This window comes from Puma concolor, chromosome D1 (assembly GCF_028749965.1).
Source record: "Puma concolor isolate L17-30 chromosome D1, mPumCon1.1.hap2, whole genome shotgun sequence".
Classification (NCBI taxonomy): Eukaryota; Metazoa; Chordata; class Mammalia; order Carnivora; family Felidae; genus Puma; species Puma concolor.
In genome coordinates this window covers 24,381,237-24,405,657 of record NC_141676.1, presented here as the reverse complement: position 1 = coordinate 24,405,657, position 24,421 = coordinate 24,381,237, and the positions used below count along the sequence as shown (strand labels likewise).

Sequence of the window (24,421 nt, the reverse complement as noted above, 5' to 3'; positions counted from 1 at the left end):
TGCAAATGTCTTATCTCAGGATTCAGACTGATGAGGAGCCCATCTTTGGAAGGTACCATTTGTATAGTAGAAGAAGAACAAGAGACCTGATAGAAACTTTGACTCATTCTTAAAATGACTACTCAAGTATAATGTATAAGCCCATTCTTATCCCTTTGGTCAGAGAACATCACAAGATAATAGGAAGGGATATACAACACCCTTGAAAGCAAAGGAAGGAACATCTGTTTGAGAACGATAGGCCAATCTACTACACTTTGAAGTGAAGATATGAGGGGCGGTTTCAGGGCAGTCATAGAATTGGTAATCCATAGGGTGTGTGTGTGTGTGTGATGGTATGTGTGTGTATATATATATATATGGTGGATATATGGTGGATATATTGTGGATATATACACCATATATATATGATCAGAAGGTTTCCATTTGCAAGAAATTTATAGAGTGTAGGTTGAAAACTGTGGTTATTTTGAGTCTTTGCATTTTCAGCATTTTTACATTCTTAGCATTATAAATGTTTCTCCCAAACCACCTTTCAAACACTGAATTTAAAAACATACACCTGCTGATGAACACTTCCAATTTATTTGGATGAAAATCCTGCCTTCTAGACCAGGAGGCAAATCTTTTTTTTTTAATTTTTTTAACATTTATTCATATTTGAGAATCAGAGAAAGACAGAGCATGAGTGAGGGAGGGGCAGAGAGAGAAAGGGAGACACAGAATCTGAAGCAGGCTCCAGGCTTTGAGCTGTCAGCATAGAGACTGACATGGGGCTTGAACCCATGGACTGCAAGATCATGACCTGAGCTGAAGTCAGATACTTAACCAACTGAGCCACCCAGGCACCCCTACAGTAGGCAAAACTTAAGTGTTATTGTCTTCTTTCTTTAATAGCATTTACCTATACAGTTATCTTATTTTATTTTATTTTTTTTTTTCAACGTTTATTTATTTTTGGGACAGAGAGAGACAGAGCATGAACGGAGGAGGGGCAGAGAGAGAGGGAGACACAGAATCGGAAACAGGCTCCAGGCTCTGAGCCCTCAGCCCAGAGCCCGACGCGGGGCTCGAACTCACAGACCGCGAGATCGTGACCTGGCTGAAGTCGGACGCTTAACCGACTGTGCCACCCAGGCGCCCCTACCTATACAGTTATCTTAATATTTGTTGCTTTTTAAAGTTTTATATAAAATTAATACAAAAAAAGATTAAGGCAATCTTTGTAAATTTTGCACAATCAAAACAAAAATGGATATAGCTGGAAATTCTGGATAAGTCTAACCTTGTATTTATGTTGGCTGTGTGGGCATTCAGTTGTGAAGGACAAGAACAAAATTTTAAAATGTAAAGAATAGGTTTAAAAGCAATATGTAATTGATGATTTCATTTGCATTTTTTTACGTCTTTAGGACCTTCTCACTTTTTGCAACTTATAATCTGGTTAATTTTTACAGCCACCATTCATTTATTCAACAAGTTCACTGAGCAACTAACATGAAGTAGATACTGTTCTAAACCCTGGAGATAGAACAGTGAATAAAACATTTAAAAATCTAACTTCTTGGAGCTTAGCTCTAGTGGTAAATAATTCTAAGTGCTCCATATAAATTATGTTGGATAATGTTAATTTATTAGAGACACATACAATATGAAAGGGTAATATGGAAGGTTGGAGGTAGTTGGAATTTTACATCATGATAGAGAAGGGCTTACTAAAGTATATGGCATTTTAGTAAAGACCTAAATGAGGTGATGGAGCCATTTAGCTCTCTGGGGGAAGAGGATGGATGCAGAGAGTTCAGTGAATACACACTTAAATATGCTACATAGTGAAACACTTGTAGAAAATCAACAGGTGCTCCTAGACCTAAATGATTTAAAATGTATTGAAGCTTTTTGAGATGGAATAAATAAGAGCTGTCCATTTGGAAAATGCATCTGGCAATATCATATGCAATGTTATCAAAGTAGAAAGTATATATTAAAACAAAAAAACAAAAACAAAACAAAGCAAAACAAAAAACCCGGTAATAGAACTCTATAGCAATCTAGGCAATAAGTGGTAAATTGTAGCAGACACTGTTAGTTGGGTGCTAAAGAGCTTTATTCCTTTTTTCTCCTGAGATAATCAACTTTTTGTTGAGTGTTTCCATCTCCCCATCCCTTAACTGAAGAAAAGATGGTGCTATTCCTAACTTAAGGGTTAAATTCTGATTGGTTAAGTCTTCTGCCAATGGTTAATTTAGTAGTGGAAACGTGACCTAGTTCTGCCAAATGGGATTAAGACAAATTTTCTGAAGATTTCTAGTTTATGAAGATATTCTCGTTCCCTGAGTGCCTAGGCTAGGGTAGACTGGGTTGTTCCCCATAACACGCCCACTCCCCTCCTAAAGCAGAGTGGCAGCCAAGCCTGTCCCTAAGCCAGGAGCCGCCTCCATTCCCTGGCCATGGTCCTTGCAGGTTCCCGGTTGCTCTGGATTCCTGCTACTACTAATGGTTCTTGGCAGCTGCCCACCCAGGGCTCTACTTCAGACCCACAAGTGTCCAGCAAGTGCACAGAGGGTAAGCAGCCTATCCAGAAAGGACCCATCAAAAAACATGCTTGTCCTAGAGTCTGAAAAGCCTCACTTCCACCTTGAGATTGGTCGGTCTTCTGTGTGTCAGGGAGGCTCTCAGGCCAGGTCACTTTAAAAAACAAAAAAAAAAAATTCGGGACGCCTGGGTGGCGCAGTCGGTTAAGCGTCCGACTTCAGCCAGGTCACGATCTTGCGGTCCGTGAGTTCGAGCCCCGCGTCAGGCTCTGGGCTGATGGCTCAGAGCCTGGAGCCTGTTTCCGATTCTGTGTCTCCCTCTCTCTCTGCCCCTCCCCCGTTCATGCTCTGTCTCTCTCTGTCCCAAAAATAAATAAAAAAAAAAATAAAAATAAAAAAAAATTATTTATTTTTTAGATTTTAGAGAGAGAAAGTGACAGAGTGCTAACAGGGGCAGGATAGAGAGGGAGACACAGAATCCAGGCTGTCAGCACAGAGCCCTAGTTAAGACATGAACCCACAAACTGAGATCATGACCTGAGCCAAAGTCGGATGCTTAACTGACAGAGACACCCAGGTGTTCCCCACATTTCATTTTCTACCAAACTATGCCAAGGGAGGGTTGCTCCCCCCACTGCACAGCTTCCAGGCTGTTCTGTGATGTGAGGCCACAAGGCAAGTCACCCAGAGTACCCCATCTGGATTGGGATGGTCCAGACAAAGCAGACAGCATGATTCCAACAGAAATAAGGCTTACAACTGGGCAAATGTGAAGGAAAAAAATATGTAGAAAAAAAGATGAAAGATACAGAAAGGAGTATTCTTGCCTCTAATTTTCTAATGTATCTTGGGATGCTCAGACCATTTTTCATTTATGATGGGAGCAAGCCACAGGGACAAAATTTTAATATATGGTGAATTGTGAAAATAAAAACCACAAGAAACTGAACATGTATTGATGTTACTGAGATGTAGTACTCAATAACCTTAGAATTGCCACAGTTCAGGGCTTTACATAAATTACATTATAATACTTTCTTATTGGAACCATTGGATTTGAGTTGTCTTACAGCTTAAAGTCTTCTAACTGAAAAGTAAAGAAGGAGATAAGACCATAGAGTAGAGTAGGAGTGGGGATAAACAGAATGGGTGTTGAGGTAGCTTAAATATATTGGGAGGTTTCCATCTACTAGTCCTTATTTTGACCATTTGACAGGTATTAATCCTCACAACCACTCTGAGAAATAGGCTAAATTTCCTCTTAAAATGCATCCTTTATTTTCCTTGGCATTAAGTTATTGCTTGAACATGACTGACCTTAAAGGAACTACACTTCTCAGGCTTTCTTGCAGGCAGGACTTGTGATGTGATTGCATGTTAAAGCAGTGTGGATGGAATTGATGCGAGACCTTTCCAGCCTTGACCTATAAAAATCTTCGCCATGATGCTGCCCCATGACCTTTCCTACTGACACGTGGCTAACCTTGAAAACAAATTTTGGAAATGGCAATGCCACCAATATCCTGTATTATTTTTTTTTAATTTATTTATAATTTTTATTTTTTAAAATATTTTTTAATGTTTATTTTTTTGAGAGAGACAGAGAGACAGAGTGCAAGCGGGGGAGGGGAAGAGAGAGGGGGAGACAGAATCAAAAGTAGGCTCCAGGCTCTGAGTTGTCACCACAGAGCCCTATGCGGGGCTAGAACTCACAAACCATGAGATCATGACCTGAGCCAAAGTCGGTTGCTCAACCAACTGAGCCACCCAGGTGCCCCAAATTTCTTTATTTTTTTAAGATTATTCATTTATTTTGAGAGAGCAAGAATGAGAGCAAGAGAGTACAGGCTTATGAGTTGGGGAGTGGCAGAGAGAAAGAGAGATGGAAAGAGAGAGACAATCCCAAGCTCTGTGCAGTCAGCCAGGGCCTGATGCAGGGCTCGATCTCACAAACCACAAGATCTTGACCTGAGCCAAAACTGAGAGTCAGATGCTCAACCTACTGAGCCGCCGGGCACCCCAACATCCTATATTTTTGAATGTCTGCATTGGGAAAACATCATGGTGACCTGCTAACACACTCTTAGTACTTGCTAAGTACATTCACGGGAGCAAGAAATAAACTTTTATCTAGCAAGAGTTAATGTGCTATTGTATTTGGGTCTGTGTGTGTGTGTGTGTGTGTGTATACACACACACACACACACACACATATATATATACACACACACATATATATACATATATATGTGTGTGTGTATATATATATATATATACAGTTGTTTTCATATAGTTGTTCTATATGATATAATTATTATGTAATTGGGGATTGGAAACTGAGGTATGTGTGTTTGTGTGTGTGCATGTGTGTGTGGTGTGAATGTGTGTATGGGAGAAAGCGCAATCCTGTTGGATTTGGTACTGAAGTGATATAATAAAATGATTGGAAACATTTCTGCTTTTTCTTTGCTCTGGAACACTTTAAGTGACTTTCAGATTATTTTCTTAATATTTTATAGAAATCTCCTGTGAAATATCTTCTTGATAACTTCAAGAAGTTTTTAACAACTATTTTTAACAACTGTTCTGTTTAAATTTTACCTCTCTTTGGAGATCATTTTCTTGTTTTACTTATTTTTTAAAATTTGTTATTATTTATTTTTGAGAGACAGAGACAGAGTCAAGCAGGGGAGGGAAGGGGTAGAGGGAGACACAGAATCCAAAGCAGGCTCCAGGCTCTGAGCTGTCTGCATGGAGCCTAATGCGGGGCTCAAACTCAGGAACCTGAGCCAAAGTGAGACCTTTAACCTGCTGAGCCACCCAGGTGCCCCTTGCTTTGCTTTTTCATGATTAGGCATTGCATCCAGAATGGATTGTTTAGATCTGAGTATGAGTTTCAAACAAGATCTTCCTTTCTGTCTATGGTTGATTTATCCATGATCTTTGTAGGTGTGTGTGTGCATTTTTGTTCCTGCTATTTGTGTCAGTTGGTTTAATGATTTTAGCTATTTTATTTTGCTTTTGACTGAACAAGTATTTAAGTTTATTCTATTTCCTTCTCTATTTTCACTTTCATATTTCTTAAATCAGATCGTCCTACCTTTGTAAGGTTTATTTTTGTTCTATTTCTGATAAACATTGAATTTGAGTATTCATTAATTTAATAATATGTAAATAATATACTTCATACTTTCTTACAACTTCTTATCTAATTTGTTTTCACATCATTTTCATTATCCTGATTTCAGCTTCATTTTGATTTCCTTTTTGATAGAGTTAAGGTTTTCTTCAAGGTGTTTTAAAACAGTTTTGTTTATTTGCTGATGAGTGTGTTGTTGTTGTTATTTTGCATTAACCTCTAGTTTTATTACATTATTCTCTATACTTTTCAACAATACTTGGGCATCTCTAAAATTTAACTGAAAGCAAAATAAGTTTGAAGATTATTCTTACTTGAAAAGAAGGTATACCGTCTGTTTTCAAACCAGAATCTGATGTATACCGGTCATTTTTACCTCAATGTAAAACTTTGTTTTAAGGACTTTAATTACCTGATCTTATATGATCTGAACAATAATCTCAGGATATAGATACTTTTATCCTCCTTTATAGAGAGAGAAATTGAGGCTCAGAATTAAGTAAATTGCTCAAGTAAGTGCTAAATGTCTTCTGATAAACTCCAAGTTCTCTATTCCTATTCTGTGCCACCTACAAATCTACATTCAAATTTCCTGTTACTCTTTCAAAGGGATTTACAGTCACTGTTAGTCTGTGAAATACTTTTACTCATTATGATTGCTTGTGTTTTCCAATCATCATGCTGGAATTCTAATCCAATTTGATTAGCCTAGATGTTAGGTTATAATCAGTTGTTCCTACCATAGGTTACCCTTTACCTAAAGCAAGGGAGGGGCTGGCCTATTAAATTATGAGAACTGATGTTTGTAATGCCAATTACTAAATCATTTCATTTAAGTTAGCTAGAACTCTGCTATTTGGTGTAGATTGGAATATATTTATTGCAAGAAATGTCTTCTATTCATTATAGGAATTCGTTATTTAAAAAGATTAATTTTGTTTTATCTATTAGGATCAAGTGTGAAATTGTTCATTTCAATGCGGTTTCTGGCTATCAGTTCATTGTTTGGCTCACTGTTCTTATAAATGCTAAAGGGTGCTACAGTAGTTTGAACCTTTCCTTTCCTTTTGGAATGTTCTGTGTTTTTATTTTCTCCTTAAGTCTGCCCTTTCTAGAGGCACCTGGATAGCTCAGTCAGTTAAGCATCTGACTCTTGATTTCAACTCAGGTCATGATCTCATGGTTTGTGAGTTCGAGCCCTATGTCACGCTCCACACTGACAGTGCAGAGCCTGCTTGGGATTCTCTCCCTCCCTCTCTCTCTTCCCCATCCCTGCTCATTCTCTCTCTCTCTCTCTCTCTCTCTCTCTCTTTCTCAATAGACAAACTTAAAAAAAAAACCTGGCCTCTCTAATTCTATTCCATTATTCAATATAGGTTGACGTGATATTGAAAAGACAGAATTGAAATACCTATCATACACGTAAGATATAATATGTAAGATATTCACTTTTCTGAAACTTGGTTTCCCCATTTAAAAATCATGATAATAATATCACTTTATGTGTTTGGGAACTACATTGTATACATTAAGCACTCAGTAAAATTAAAAAACTGTCTCCCTTATAAATCAAGCCGTATCTATTAAGAAGCCCATTAAAACTGAATAGGCCACGTTTTTGTCTACTCTGTTCCAATCCTGATTTCCACCTGCGGTAGAAAACAATATCCTTCTGTATTTAAGCTGTAGTGCTAAGCAGGGTGTACCAAGCATGCAAGGAGCTGAAAACCATTTCCTCTTATCCAACAGTAAAGTTCATATATTTTTTTGTTTTGCCAAGTGGCAATGATTAGATGATCCATATCTTGACATAAATTAAGAATGCTTTAAGATCCCCAAATGCAAATCAGCTCTGAAATAAATGATTCAGAACCCAAAAGTACCTGTCTTATAAGATTACAAAGTTAGTTATGTCTAAATCTGACCACAGGATTTCTGGGTAAGTCCGAATTTTTGCCAGCAAAGATTGTCATTGAAGAGGACGTTTAAGCACACATTAAATAGCCTAAAATGTTATTAAAAAATACCAGTGCCTAGGTTACTCTAATATGCTTCCAGGTTTATGAGAACCATTGACATACAGTATATCATTTATTCTTTGCAAGAGTTAATGAGGTCATTATTAGTATACCCACTTTTCAGATGAACAAAGGTCAGACAAGAGAGATGTACTCCAGGTCACATAAATCTAGTGGCTAGTGAAAGCTGAGAGCATGATTTCAGTTTTCTTATTCCAGAACCTCTCAAGTGGAGGGTGTCTTTTATACTTTAGGATTATATTGAGAAGCCCTGTCCTTGAAGTAACTTAGAAAATATATCACCATCTGAAAATTCAGTGTGGAATAAGCCAGAACACAAAAGTACAAAGCAACTTTAAAAGAAAAACAAAAAAAGAAAAAAAAAAAAAAAGAAAAAAAAAGACTCTAAAGCCAGCAAGAATTGAGCTTGGATAGAAGTGCTAATATAATAAAACGTTAATGGGGACTTTTCTTTCCAGCCACAGAAATTGCTGTAGAGTGAATGTGTGTCCCTTCAAAATTCTTATCTTAAATTTTAAAGCCCAATGTTTTGGAATTTGGAGGTTGGGCCTTTGGGGGTGTGTCATGAGGGTGGAGCCTTTATAAATGAGATTAATGCCATTATAAAAGAGACCCCAGAGAATCTCCTTGTCCCTTCCGCCATGCAAAGACACAACAAAAATGTGGCCAGCTGCCAACCAGAAGGTGAAACTTCACCACATACCAATTCTGCTGGTGGCTTGATCTTGGACTTCCCAGCCACCAGAAATGTGAGGAGTAAATTTTTGTTGTTTATGAGCCACTCTGTCTATGGTATTCTGTGATAGCACCCCAGGCAGACTAAGATAGAAACACAAGGTGGAAATAGTCACAGATAAACTTTGTGCCGGTTTATCAATGTTCAAGAAGAAAGTCTACTAACCTTCCAAATCCAGGTAAAGGAAATATTCATAGTGAATAGAGGAAAAGCCATTTGCTCATTTCAGCCTTTTCAGTGATATAACAAACACCAGAAAATTATATTTTTTATTTTTTTTTATTTTATTTATTTATTTATTTATTTATTTATTTATTTATTTAGAGCACAAGTAAGCACGACCAAGGGCGGGGGGGGGGGGGGGGGGCAGTGGACAGTGGCAGAGGCAGAGGGAGAGGGACAGCAGGCTCTTTGCCCAGTGAGGATCCCAACACAGGGCTCAGTTTCAGGAGTGTGAGATAGTGACCTGAGCCAAAACTAAAAGTTAGATGCTTGGACCTACTGAGCCACCCAGCTGCCCCTCCTTTTATTTTATTGTATTTTTTAGAAAACTCTAACCTTCTGATTGTAATTTGTTTTTTCATATATAAAATGTAATTGATTCAAATGGTAGTTTCTCTCCATGTGATGAGTCATTTAACGTCAGGTATCATGTTTGTTTCCCTTGGCATTTGTATTGTTCATTATCGATGTATAGATTGTCTTTCAGGTTATCTATCAGGAATTTTTACTTTTGCTAATCTGAAGTTGGCATGTCTGTCTTACAGAATCCTTAGTGATTACTCAAATCTCATTTTAATTGTGTTAAAAAAAAGACTGAATCCTCTTACATTTAGCTCATAAAATTATTAGTTGTATGGCATAGTGGCATCATTTTACCTTTCTGTCAGAGTGCATTGCAGAAGTCTGAATAAACTGAATAATCATTCAGTTCTCATTAACTTAATATGGTTAAAGTATTACTTTTTTTTTTCACCTATCAAAATGACAATGATTAAAGCAAAGCCTCATTGCTGATGAGGCTGTAGTGAAACAGACATTCATAAGCTTTTGGCGGCAGTGTAAATTGGTGCAGTCTCTAGAAGTGAGTTTTGTTTCAGGTATCACAGACTTTACTTTCTGTTCTCTAACCCCATAATCATTATAGGATACACTATTACTTTTTGCCATCAATTAAGTTTAAACAATATAATCGTTGAGCTAGATAAGATAGCTATAGCTATGGATATAAATACAGATGATACAGATATAAATACAGATATAAGTATAGATAGAGATATAAAGTATAGATCAAAGTAATTTAAGACACATAAATCTCAACACTGCCATCTCCAGGTCATTCTTTGGGTGCCTAAGGGAACACATTTGAGCAAAATTGGTCTAGGAACGAAATAAAACAATTAAAGAATGCAATATATCTAGAGTGATATATCTCACACCATGCTGTGATTATCTCAAACAACCAGATCAAAGAGAACCAATTAGCAAATAGAGAACAGTAAAGTCCAGCCTTAAAGTGGAGGCTAGTTTTCCACTTGTAAGGAACTATTCCATCAGGGGCAACTGAATGGCTCACTTGGTTAAACATCTGACTCTTGATTTCGGCTCAGGTCATGATCTCAGGGTTCGAATTTGAGCCTGGTGTCTGCACTATCAATGCAGAGACTGCTTGGGATTCTCTCTCCCTACTTCTCTCCCTGCCCTGCCCCTTCTCTCTCTCTCTCTCTCTCTCTCTCTCTCTCTGTCTCTCTTTCTCTCTCTCAGAATAAATAACCTTAAAGCTATACTGAATGTCTTCTTGTGCTAATTATTTTTTTTTTCCTACTTCTTCCCTTAGATTTGCCAGTAAGGAAATGTTATCAGGAACTAATAGACTCCCATAAAATTATTTACACAAGGATCTATAGCTGATAAGTTGAGGAGCCAGAACTGGAATGCAGGTCTCTTGATTCATTATCTGGTGGGATTTTTTTTTTTTTTTTTTAAGTTCAAACATTTTGTTTCCTTGTATATATGCCGTAATATATTTTTTAAAATATTTTGTTCATTGCAAAACAAATTACATTTCGTGTTCTTTAACAGAATTATGCTCACTGGGGACATTTATGTGCAATGATGTAGTAATCTAGCATTGTACTGTAGATCATGTTATAGTTTTCATGTCTCTAGCAACAGACCTCAAGGCTGAAAAGCTAATCATTTTGTGTAATTATTCAACCCCAGGGCATCTCTGTGGGAATCATCCAAAGTAACTGGTTAATTACAGGGATACTTGAAGACCAGAACTGAATGAAAACATCAGGGAATGAGTCAAACTTTGCTGATAATGGCATAACTATTTAATACCAGGGCCAATGGGACTTTTGTCAAAGAACCTGTAGGGAAGATTTGATACCAAAGTTATAAACTGGTGATTGAAAGCAAACATGACAGATAATTCCAAATGCCCATTCTATAATAGGAGAACAACTTTCTTAATGGAAGCAACATGTACCTCTTTGTTAGTGTCACACACAAGAATACTTTCCATTCTAACTTTTACTAACCTTGTCAATAATATTCAAGGTATAATTGCCAAACATCGACTGCATATGTAAAGGTTGCTAGTTTTAACCCCCTGACTTGAACCATTAAACTTTCATATGAGAAGGAACCCTTCATACACGCAAAGAGGGTTAGGACGATGGAGAAAAATTAGTATTTCAGCCTCTATCTGATGGGTGTTTTTTCTGATAATATTTCAATAATAATTTACTATGATAGTAATAATTTGCTAAAATTTGAGGTTCAAACTATCTCAGAGGCTTGCTATTATTTTCCCATTGAGGTGGTGTCATGAAAATGAAAATAATTAAACTTATGTATATGATTATAATCTCTTTGCTAATTTCTATTTTGTTTTCCGTGAAATCAGTCCTTTTTAATTACTCTTTGACCTTATGTGATCAAAGCCTACAGGGAACACTAACAGTTATAGGCACTAGTTTCATTGTGTGTTCTTTTCCCACATTCAAAATATACCATGATTTGAAAAATATTTTGAGTATATTCCACTTATTATATGTAATGTACAGTGAAACATTAGAATTACTATATAAAAATAATCCTTCAAAATGTCTATGTTGGTGTGATTTTTAGTTTTAGGGTTTCGGTTTTGTTTTGTTGTTTACTATGGCCTTATCAGTTGCATTTGTTATTAATTGTATATGTTCCAAATTGTGTGAGAATAAAAAGCTCTTTACAATTTTATTTATTTTAACTTACTCACTTGAAAATGAGACATTGACTGATGTCAACAATAATTTATACTAGAACCGTAAATAAGAAGACCATATTGTCTCTCAACCTCCTATATTCCATAGGTTCACTTCCACAAGGAGCCAACAATAACCAATCTGCAGCATTTTCAGAGGGGGGAGAAGTGAAAATGTGCCCACTTTTATAAAAATAAAATTGAAACCGATAGTCTAGAGTCTTCTAAAGTTCAACAACCCTAATTTTTAGAACACCAAGGGGAAAACAATATTCATATTATGTTACTCTTTATGAGAAGACAGTGTGATAATTGAAAATAGATCATCAGATCCAGTACAGCTCTTTTCCACTTTCTATGGAGTTACATCCTGAAAAACCCACTGCCAGTTGAAAATACTGAAGTTGAAAATGCATGTAACACACTTAACCTACCAAACATCCTAGCTTAGCCTCACCTACCTTAAACATGCTGAGCAGTTACATTAGCCTACAGTTGGGCAAAATCATCTAACACAAAGCCTATTTTATAATACAGTGCTGAATAGCTCATGTATTTTATTGAATACCACACTGAAAGTAAAAAACAAAACAAAACAAAAATGAATGGTTATATGGGTGCAGCATGGTTGTAAGTACATCATTGGGTTACCCCTGTGGTTGAATAGCTCACTGGGAGCTGAGGCTTGCTTCCACTGTGTAGCAGCAATGAGAAGATTGTACAGTACTGCATATTGCTAGCCTAGGAAAAGATCCAAATTCAAAGTATGATTTCTACCGAATGCCTATCACTTTCACACCATTGTAAAATCAAAAAATCTTAAGTCAGGGACCATCTGTATAAGGTGTTTTTAATAAACATTCACAGAATTTTAGAAATGAGGGCTCTAGATAGATCTAAAGGTTTGTCATGTGTACTGTAACAGCCAGTCATAAAATAAGGATATTAAAATATTGAGCAGAAGTTGCCTTCCCATGTTACTATAGAAATAGCTAGATTTATTTGGGAGAGTTTCACTTATATAGTGAAACAGGGTTTATAAAAGCCCATATGTCAGTAGCAGTTAGATTATGGTAATGAACAGGAAAAATTATCATGCGAAAGAGTATATTCTTATTTGGCCTTACTGTCTCTGGAAGGGTTCAATTATAGTTAAGAAACAAATTCATTTAAAATTTCAATGGGTGATTTAAGGGGTCCCTGGGTGGCTCAGTTAGTTGAGCATCCAACTTTGGCTCAGGTCGTCATCTCCCAGTTCGGGGACTTGAACCCCGCATCAGGCTCTGTGCTGACAGCTCAGAGCCTGGCATGTTCTTCGGATCCTGTGTCTCCCTCTCTCTCCCCCTCCCACTTGCGCTCTGTCTCTCTCAAAAGTAAACATTAAAAAAATAGAAAAAAAATAAAAATTAAATTGCAATGGGTTATTTAAGAAAAACAGAAAAATGAAAAATGACTCTGAATCTCTGGCAGTTCTCAATCACCAACATGTAATTTATGGATTCTCAGGTGAAGGTGGACTACCACCCTTTCCTAGTCCTCTGAGGGAAGAAACAGAAAAGAAAAAAAAAAAAACAAAAAAAACCAAAAACCTACAAAAGTAGTTCCTGGTCTTTAGGAATTTTAGTTAGTTGGATAGAGTTCATGCATTAACATATATTAAGTTCACTTACTATTAAATACAAATGCTCAAGCAAATTAAGACACCAGAAATGAAATCGGCAAATGTTCATTAAAAATAGGTCAAATGTTAGGGCGCCTGGGTGGCTCAGTCGGTTGAGTGTCCGACTTTGGCTAGATCATGATCTCATGGCTTGTGAGTTTGAGCCTCTTGTTGGGCTCTGTGCTGACAGCTCAGCCTGGAGCTTGCGTCAGATTGTGTGTCTCCCTCTTCTCTCTGCCCCCCCCCCCACTCAAAACTAAACATTAAAAAAAAAAAGAAATAGATCAAATGTTGAGTAAGAATAGGTTAGTTTGGGCAAAACTAAGGATTAGATTAATGGCAAATTTAACTACCGAATTTATTTCCTTCTTTATTTTTTGAGCTAATCTCTTACATAATGAAATAATAAATTACTTAGCACCTGTAGAGTATATATAATCTTGTCCCTACCCACTTTTCACCAGTCATTTGCACAACTCAAGGCTGCTCTCCTAAGTGTTGCTAACATCTAATACTTTGCACTTCCCTGACAAGAAGTTGATTCTCAGAATTATGTGGCTTCAGTCATGTCATTGTTGTTCTCTGGAATACCCTAAAGCACTTGAGGCAAGAGAAAAGAATGAGACTGTAGTTCTCATTCTGATGAAAGATGACTGTGATCTCAACTAAGTAAGAATAGGCAGATGTGGGTGGATTTGAGAAAGGGAACGAAGGGGAAAAATCAAGAATCTTAGGGTTTAACTGCATATGACAGATGATAAAGACTTGGGCATCTGGGTTGGTAATTGTGCTGTCAACAGAGATTGACAAAAAATACGACACATTTTGGAGGTGATGATGAGATGAGTTTGGCCCAATGTATTGAAAGAGTTAATGGTAAAATAAAATGCAAAATTTATGGTAAATTTATGGCAAATATTTCTGGTAAATTCAGTAGACAGCTGGAGACATGCATATGACATGAAAGAAAGAGACGCAAATTGTGAATCCAGATATGTGAGAAATTCATATGGAGATGATAACCAAGACTTCTTGCGTGACTTGAGCCACTTGTTACTCTTTAGTATACTTACACATTTATAAGTATGCCTATTTCATTGGTGTCAATGGGTCAAACCTCAAGGATGGGAAAACTTACATTAATATATGGATTTGAATATTTTCATGATGCCAGGCTCGTGGTAGACTCTTAATGTGTATTTCCTGTATTTCTTTTCTTATACATTTAAAATAACTTGGTTAGATTCAAAGGTAAACATTGGCGGTATTGAATGTGTAGACTGCTTATAAAAAGGTAAAGGGGTGCGTGGGTGGCTCAGTAGGTTAAGTGTAGGACTTCAGCTCAGGTCATGATCTCGCGGTTCTTGAGTTTGAGCCCCTTGTTGGGCTCTGTGCTGACAGCTCAGGGCTTGGAGCCTGCTTCAGATTCTGTGTTTTCCTCTCTCTGCCCATCCCCTGCTTGTGCTCTGTCTCTCTCTCTCTCTCTCTGTCTCAAAAATAAATAAACATTATAAAAATTTTAAAAAAGATAAAAGTATGCTTCTCTGTACATATTATTCAGAATCTCTACAAAGAACAAAAAATATATAGGCATCTTTATAATATACTCATTCAGCAATCATTTTGAGTAATTGTTTGCAATGTCTGTGTCAGGGCAAAATTTTTTATTCAAACTCTCAAGATATATGGGAGATACAAGGACTTACAATATTTTGGAAGGTTGCCAGATAGACTTAGAAGATCTTTTTTTCTGGTGACAGATTTTTGTTACTTATAAAAACAATATTTTAATTACTTTACCTCATGTCTCTAATCTTTCATCTTCACTATGTAGTTTTCATTATATAGTTGCTGAAAAATGGATGAATGAATGAATAATAAATGAATGAACTCCAAAAAAAAAAAAGTGGTGGTCTTCAAATTCAGAGATCTCCCATAATAAGCTGACAAGTTTTACAGAATTATTTTAGCCTCGATTCCTTTTCTTTGTAAAATCAATTCAGATAAGCCAATCTATTGCTTTCAGATATAAAATAGTAGATTCTACTTTTTGCATAAAATGTGGACTTCTCATTGCAGAGCTAAAAATGCCAAGGACATAATTGCCATAATGCTTGGTTTCCTTAGTTTTCTTTTCCACCTATCAGTGAACCTTTATAGACAATGGTGGTTTTCTATCCACAATCATCTTGAGGCACCTAACATAACGCCTCGTGCAAGATAGAGAATGTATGTTTGACAAATCATTTTTGCAAAGAAAAAAGTAAATTAACCCAGAGCACAGAATGTATGCTGTGATTAGAATTTCACCGTTGCAGTGGATGGCATTTATGTGTTTCTTTAACATATTTGTTGAGAATATACTTTATAGTAGGCACCGTTCTTTACAGTGAAGAAGGAATGGGGTGATGATCAATGCAAAGTCAAATCCTTGCTTTCATTGATTTTACATTGTGTTGGAGGTTAGATTAATAATCACAAAGAATAAATGAAAAGAAAGTTTCAGATAATGGTACATAAATACTGGAAGGAATTTAACACAGTAATAGGTTGCAGTGTGACTTAAAACCACCCATTGTCTGTCACATGGAGTCCCACACATTCTTTTGGTGTCTTTTTTGGTTCATTTGATTTTTAGGGAAATTAGTTAGACAAGATACCTTTTCCTTATCTCCTCCAAAGTAGAAAGTTACAAATAATAAATACATCAATTTATATAAAAATTATACTAATATTATGAAAACACAATTTGAGTTTTAGTGATGTAAAGTACTGCATACTTCTCCCAAAATTTCATCCAAATGCCAATAAAGAAAACTGGCCCAAGAATCAGCTAGGGAATGGAGTGCCTTTTGCCAAGTGGAAGCCACAGGGGAAAATGCACATTTTCCTTATTGCATTATCATTATAGATATAGGCACTTCTTTTCCCTGATGAACCAATTTCCTGGAAGATGTTTCTGCTTAAGTCCTCATAATACTTCTTTCTCCCCATATTTATAAAGTTAAATCAACACCCTTCATGTTTCTCCTACTGGCACGTTAATTCATTATTATGCCCCTCAACCCACAAGAGACTACTTTGCTTTATTTAGGGTTTATTAGTCAGGAATAGAGCACAGGGTGCAAATTAGGTCTTGCAAGTTCCAGCTGTCAGAAAAATCAGCCAGCTGTGATTGATTAATAGAAAAATGCATCTGATTTTGCAGTGCAAAACCCGGTTGCAATTGTTAATATGTTCTGTCAGCAGAACCTTCTCAGCTGACAATCTTTATGGAACAGCCATCTGTTTTTGAGGATTACAAATACTTTATCAAAATATTTATGACATGTTTCCTCTGAAAGATGATATCTTATCCCTTTCAATAGATAAATGCCTTGAAGGTAACTGCAAAGCTAAGTAGAGAGAAAAACTTAACTTTAAAATTTATCTCCGTCAAAAGCAAATCCATGTCCATTTTTCCCCTACTGTCACGGGGCTATTAAATTAATATCAGCTGGAGTTGGTTTCACTTTTATGCCCAGATTTAAAGTCAGCCTGAATGAAGGAATAGCTTACATTTAAATGGCTAATTTGAGGTTCAGTTGCATCTTTCTTTTATCAATCGTGTGTGCCTATATAAAATATGTAGAATTAATGAACAATCCTAAATGAGAATTTGAAAATTAGAAGATATGTTTCTCAATTTGCTGGAGAATATATTAGTAGACTTTGAAACAGAATGATTTTTCTCTTTCTGAAGGAAAGTTATATAAAGTACATTTACGTTTTTTAAGACGTTTGCGACAAGGTTAAGGTGGAAGAAACTTGGCTTCTACCTAAAGTTCTATAGCACTTGTTTGTTTTAGCCATGAAAAAGATTTTTTTCCCCTGAGGTGAATATAGGAAAGTAAATTTTGAAAGAATGACAACAAACAGATATAAGCATTATACTCTGAGTCTTCTTTTAACCTTATGGAAAGTGAACTTCTAAATAGATAAGTATAATTAAATGGACTTTTTCTCAGAACTTGCATTGAGGTTTGACTTTTTCTTTGTATATAGCATTGTTCAAAAACAAAGCAAAAAACACACACAAAAAAGAAGCCTTAAACAAACCTGGTTTTGTTTCAGTTGATTTTTCCTAATATATATTGACATTTTACTTGAGTTAAAGATCAAAGATTAAGAAGCAATGTCCTTCATTGTGGATCAGATTTCTGCCTTAGGAAATTGGAAGTGGCTTTAGTTTGATGATTGTTTTTAGTTTATATATTTTTTCATTATATATTTTTTTTCATATTTCACAGATTAGCCCTGAAACTAGAATGAATTTTTCTACTTCTATGGAATTTCTTTGGGGATTAACATTGTTAGTGTCTTTTTGTTTTTGTTTTTGTTTTTAATTATAAAAGCAGAGTATAACTTAAGGCTTTGTATCATGAATATACATACCAACAGAGTTAACATGTAGTCTGATATATTTTAAAAATACTATGTCAAGAGTTTACAATTTGCTGAGACAATGCAGTGTTAGCAAGAAACAGAAGACAATATTGGTGAGTTTAACTAGTTGATGGTCTAGTGAGAAAGCCTGGCATGGATAATTAGAGACTGCATGAATTGAAGTTTGGATTTACATAGGCCTGGTTTGAGTATCAGCCCTGCTACATATTGGATTGTGATTTAGAACAACTTCCTTAACCTCTCTGAGATTTAGTACTACCTTGAGATGATTAGCATCAGCCGGAAAGTGTTGGGGCTGGAAATCAGTGAGGACGTGGAGATCACATGAGTGAAGTAACCAGCACAGTGATTGATACATAGAAACTAAATCAATGTCACTTCCCTATTCTCATTGAGCAGGGACAACGTGGTGTTATCAAGGAGCTGCAAACAGAGAGATATAGAAACACAGAGTGAGGAGAGGTTAATTAAATTATAGAAATCTAAAAAAGTTATAATTTGAACTAAAGAAATATTAAATGCATATGTAGTGCACAAAACATGTGAGGAGATGAATTTATATGCAATTCCTGTCCAATTTTGCTTGACCTCAATAAATTTCTAATTCCTTTCAGTTTTATTCAAAAATGCTACTACTATATGCTCAGTGGAGTCCCAGTTTCAGACAAAAGAGAAGGGCCTAATAAGTAAATGAAATTTAAATCCAATGGGAATAAGAGGGCAATTGAATTGAAATGAAAATTGCACTGAATATTATTCTATGTGATTGAAGTTAAATTCAATGTAATGCACTATAGGCTATGTTTTCCTTTGACATTATAATGGCTGGATAATTTACTAAAAAAAAAAAAAAAATCAAATTGGTGCTTTTTTTCTTCATGTAACATAAGCAAGAATTTATGAAAATGTGTTTTGAGGTGAATATGGTATAAATATATATTGGTAGGAAAAGAGAGTAAAAGGATTTGCTGGCTGATAGCTAAAACAAAAGCAGGGGTGCCTGGGTGGCTCAGTTGGTTGAGTGGCTGACTTTTTTTTAGTTTGTTGACTTATTTTGAGAGAGGGAGTGGGGGAGGGGCAGAGAAAGAGGGAGAGAGAGACTCCCAAACAAGCTCTAAGCATGTTAAGCATCTTAAGCAGTTAAGCATTGCTTAAGTTCATGAACCATGAAATCATGACCTGAGCTGAAACAAAGAGAGGCTTCACTAAGGCACCCAAGTGCCCCAGTGTCTGACTCTTGTTTTTGGCTCAGGTCATCATCCCAGGGTCGTGGGATCAAGCCCCACTTTGGCTCTATGCTGAGCATGGAGCCTACTTAAGATTCTCTCTCTCCCTCTGCCCCTGTCCCCTCTTGCCCTCTCTCTCTCTCTCTAAAAAAGTAATAAATTTTTTTTTAAACAAAAGCAAAAACAGAAACTATTCTTTCATATAACTCTAGATAACCAAGCTATCAGGTTCTCTGTTACCATTATTAAGGCATATGTTTATTGATTCTGTGCCTTAGTTCCTCATCAAGGCTCCCCATGATTTTACTTTAACTTGGCTTCTTTCAGATAAATTGTTGACGATGGACAATAGGAACACCCGATGCCTAGCCTCACATGGTGCTTGTGGGTAATACCATGTATGTCCAGTCTTACTCTTCATACACACCTACCCATGTGTATTTGACATCATTGTCTAATTCACTCAGTTTCCTTGTGATCACATCTTCAATCCTTAGAAATTTTATCCCAGTAAAATCAACTGACCTTTTTTTTTAGTATCAGTTCTTGGTCGTGCCATAGACAGTCTTTGGGGAAACAGTCATTTAAAAAATAGATTCTTTTATTAGTAAATGAGAAAAGAGAATGAGTAGCTCCACAAAGAGCAGGAATCTGTGTGAATGTCTTTGTGTCCGTGATAAAATATATGGCAGACACATTATCGTATTGAGGGAAGATAAGACCTATGTCTTTAGCTATCAGGAAAAAGTGGTAGAAGTTGCCTTGTAGCAGTTTCTGAAAGTTTCAAGTTGAGATCGCATGCTATGAACATTAGAATGGAGAGATGATCAACATTTCTAGAAAGTGGTGTCATTTTATTACTTAAAATAATCATTTTTTGCAGTCATTAAATTAATTCTGTAGACTGTTAAAAATAAAAAAAAAAAAATTAAAGAGAAAGTCACCCACCAGTTCATCATCTAGAGGAAGAAAAAGTATATCACACATGCTCTCTCTGTTTTTTCTATACACGTACATACGCATGCACATGCATCTAATCAAGGACATATATACAAATATAAATCTATTCCTGCACACATATAAACTTCATTTGTACCAGATGAGCCATTGACTACCTACAGTTCTATATCTTTTTACTCAGTATACTGTGACTATTTTATTAAATAGACTTGAAAATAATAATGCCAACTAACTAATTCAACAGGTATTTTTTCCAGTAATTATTATGTGGCAGAGGCACATAACTTGTAGGTGAGTGAACTTCATCAGTGAAATAAAAGATAAACACATGATACCACCCACAAAAGAAGATCAATATCCCTGTTCTCCTAGAGCTTGTGTTTTAGAAGAAGATAGGCAATAAAAAATTAAAAAAAAAATAATAATTTGATTACATGGTATAGTAAAAAGATAGTTTGTACTATAGAAACCATAAAGAAATATATGGCTCAGTGAACTAGACAGAGAGGGTTGTATTTTCAGTAGCTTTGGCAGGACAGGCCTCCTTGAGAAAGTAAAATGTGAGAGACTTGATGGGGCCAAAAAAAAAAAAAAAAAAAAAAAGGAGCCCTGGGAAGGTGGAAGAACGTTTCAGGCAGAATGCATGACCAGTATGTAGGTCCTCAGTGCATGGGCTCAATCTCAGCATGTCTGGTGTTCTAGGAGTAGCTCAGAGGCTCCTAAGCCTGCAGAGGAAAGGGAGGAGGGTATTGTGGGCGAGTGTTGGGTGGGAGATCCTGTATTGTGTTGTGAAGATTTTGTTGTTACTGTAAGTAAATTTTTTTTTAATTTTTTAACATTTATTTATTTTTGAGAGACAGAGAATGAGTGGGGGAGGGGCAGAGAGAGAGGAAGACACAGAAGCTGAAGCAGGCCCCAGACTCTGAGCTGTCGGAACAGAGCCCAACGCGGGGCCTGAACTGACAAACTGTGAGATCATAACCTGAGCGGAAGTCGGTGCTTAACTGAGTCACCCAGGCGCCCCAAAAATCTTAAGAGTGCAGGGCTGGCATCATGGGTGTGTGGCCACTATAGTCACACAAGGTTCCCGCTCAGAAAGGTTCTGCATTCAGGTTTTGTTAAAAAACAGAATATGAGTAAATTTGAAGATCTGATTGGTTTTATGAAGTGATTCATGAATTGAGCAGCCTCTGGTCTGGCAAGTGAAGTGGAGCTCTGAGGAGTTGTACAAAATGGGAGGGTTTTACAGGAATGAGGGTGGGACAAGAAAGTATAGAGCAAAAGAGGATTGTTTCCTGCAAGGTTACCTTAGATGGAAGAGCAGGGACTCTTATCATGCAAATTCCCTCCTTTTTCCTTTGGGGGATGGAGAGGGCCCTTGTAACAGATTAGATCATTGACACAGATCTGAGAATTCCTGACTGAACCATTAAGAAATTTCTGGGTGAGGTTAAAACTGTGATTAGATCAGATTAGATTAGATATTATTAAGCCGTGGTCTGATGACTAGATCTACGTGCTGCCATGTTGGGCATGTGGTTTTCTTTTTAACACTTTTAGTGTAGTCACTGTTCTGAAACTTAATAATTTTATCTCTGAATTTGTGTTTTTAAGTGAAATCCTATGGGACAATGGGGGATTCTGCAGGGAGCCAGTACTTAAAGCTTCAGCTCACGGTAATGCCACTTGCTGTCCCCTCCTGAGTTCTCCAGGATGGGTACTCCACCCCTTGCTTTCTGGCCCCAGAATCCAAATCCGGAGATCTTAGCTACTCCTGCACTAACTAGACTGGGAGAAGTATGAATGTACCTGTATGTGTGCCAGGCAGGAAAGTACAGATATCCTCAAAGCAAACTGATTAACATTTAAAAAATATTTTCTAAACTGATGAAATGAAAAACCTAAACAAACACCATGCATATTGCCAAATAAATCTAATTTTTAATGATTCTTGCTGTTTTACTGATCTCAGGCTTCCTCATTAGCACATCTAAAAATATCTTGAAAAGTATATGATTACCATCTTGATGGTAGGATTTCAGTGTATTAAAAAATATTTAGAACTTTACAAGAGCTAAAGGAACACGTTGAAATAAAAACAGGGCACTGGTCAGGAAGGAGATTATTAGTTATTCATTTGCAATGCAAATATCTCTCCCATTTGTGGAACACCCAGCAGATAGCACATTTACTGTTGATTGACTCTGGCTTTCACTTTTGCCAAACAGTGACAATTTAAGGAAAGGAAGAAAGCTAAAATAGCTTCCTTTTAAGGAGAGATAAGAAGACCTTGAATGACTTTATGACTTGAGTTGAATTTTTCCAACTTTTCAAAAGTCTCACTTTGCAAAACAGAAGGAACTTTTTTCTCTTTGTTTTTTTTTTTTTTTGTTTTTTTTTTTTACTCCCTCTTCTGTTCTTTCAAGGCACTTCCCTCAGCAGTGTAATAAGACCTTATATTAAAAATTCAATTTCTTTCCCTTTTTACTTGATAGAAACAGCTGTAAATGGCTCTAAGCTGAAAGTATTCTTGGAGACTTCATTTTGTTTAGTGATGTTTTGGCCGTGATGTCCCTGGCCAATAAGAGTCCATCTTTAGAGTGTGAAAGGTCTTGGTCTTATAAACCTCCTTATAAGTCATTCGTTACTTTGCACTGTGGTTTGCAGTTAAAAGTGAATTTGACAAGGCAACTTTTTTCAAGTTTCCAATAAATGTATTCAAAGCCAGAATGTATGATCCAAAGGTCAGAGTCAATCTGCCCAAGCTTGTCTTTAAGCTCCAGGAATTCATAAACCTAGAGCTGTTTATTTTTATATTTCTGAGGCAATATTTTGATTATGGTCCTAGGATAGACACATTTCCTTTCCTAAGAGAAGTATAGCAACTGTCTCCATTTTCTACTTCATGAAACTGCTATCTTTTTTTTTTTTCATTAAAACCATTTTTCATGCTGCAGGCGGTGGCTCAAAATTGTGTTATAAATTCAGTGAATTCAATGGAGTAAGTATCCAAAATAATAACAATAAGCTAAAATATAATACATATACTTTATACACAATAAGACAGACACATTTATTACACATAGTGAAAGTAAGTGTTGTGACACTTTCTTTTCTTTGTGTGTGAGGGTGTGGGTGCGTGCATGTGTGTCAGTGTGAGAATGTGTGTCTGTGTGAGAGTGTGAACAGATCCCAGACCTGTTTTGGAAGCATAAGCAGTACCATAGTTGTGTTAGTTGCATTATTAATTTAGCTCCATGTTCGCTTTTGTTCCCCACTTAATTATGTTTTATGCACATCTTAACCTCATGCATGATCAATCATTAACTTTGTCTTTTTACCCCTACTTCCTGTTTATCCACCTGTTGTAGAAACCTGATGTATCTAATCATTACCAGGTCCCAAAGAGCACCTCATTGTCTAGAAGAATGCTTACCTCCAGATTGTTTCAAGCCCTCTGTCCCCATGCTCAAGATTTCAAGAACACCCTTACCCTCCTCTCATGTAGTATATAAGCTGCCCCTAGGTTCAGTAGGGCAAGGCCACCTTGAGAATGATCCCCTGCCTTCTTGTTGAGCTGCCTTTCTGATAATAAAGTTTTCTTTGCTTCAGAACTGGTGTCTCAGACATAGGCTTACTGCACATTAGGTACATGTACAAGTTTGGGTTTGGTAACATCTTGTATGCTTATTTATTTATATTATTATTTATTTATATATATTATTATATATATATATTATTTATTTATATTATTATTTGTTTATATATATTATTATATATATTATATATTATATCATATTATATAATTATATATTATATTATATAGTTATATATTATATATTATATTATATATAATATTATAATTATATATATTATTATTTATTTATTTATATTTATTATTTATTTATTTAGAGAGACAGAGACCACGTGAGCAGGGGAGGGGCAGAGAGAGAGAGAGAGAGAGAATCCCAAGCAGGCTCTGCGTTGTCAGTGGAGAGCATGACGTGGGGCTTGAACTCAAGAAACTGTGAGATCATGATTTGAGCCGAAATCAAGAGTCAGAAGCTTAACTGACTGAGCCACCCAGATACCCAAAAAATATATTCTTTCCTATGTTTCTGTCCCAGTTGGTTAATAAATTACCCCAACTAAGTGGCTTAAAGCAACAGTAATCATTATCTACTTCTTACAAATGTTATAGTCAGGAATTCAGAGAGACTATAACTTACCTCCACCTGAGGATGTCTGTGGTCTCGGCTTGAAGACTTCAAGTTTGAAGCCCTCTCTTACCTAAAGATCCATTTACTCTCATGTCTTATACTTGATGCTTGGATGTCCTAATGGTCTAGTTTGAAATGTCAGCCAGAAAACCTATGTGTGTCCTCTCCATGTGACCAGGGTTTCATCACAAGCAGGTGGCTGGGTTCC

General features: G+C 36.4%; 1 protein-coding gene across 1 annotated transcript in view; it reads left to right on the top strand.

The window, feature by feature from the left end:
• RAG1 (recombination activating 1) overlaps positions 1 to 24,087 on the top strand; it is a 1,204,476-nt gene extending 1,180,389 nt beyond the window's left edge. Inside the window, exon 3 of the transcript XR_015240886.1 lies at positions 24,052 to 24,087. The gene's annotated coding sequence lies outside the window, so the exon portion shown is untranslated. The remainder of the gene's footprint in view (positions 1 to 24,051) is intronic.
• The last annotated feature ends 334 nt before the right edge of the window (positions 24,088 to 24,421 follow it).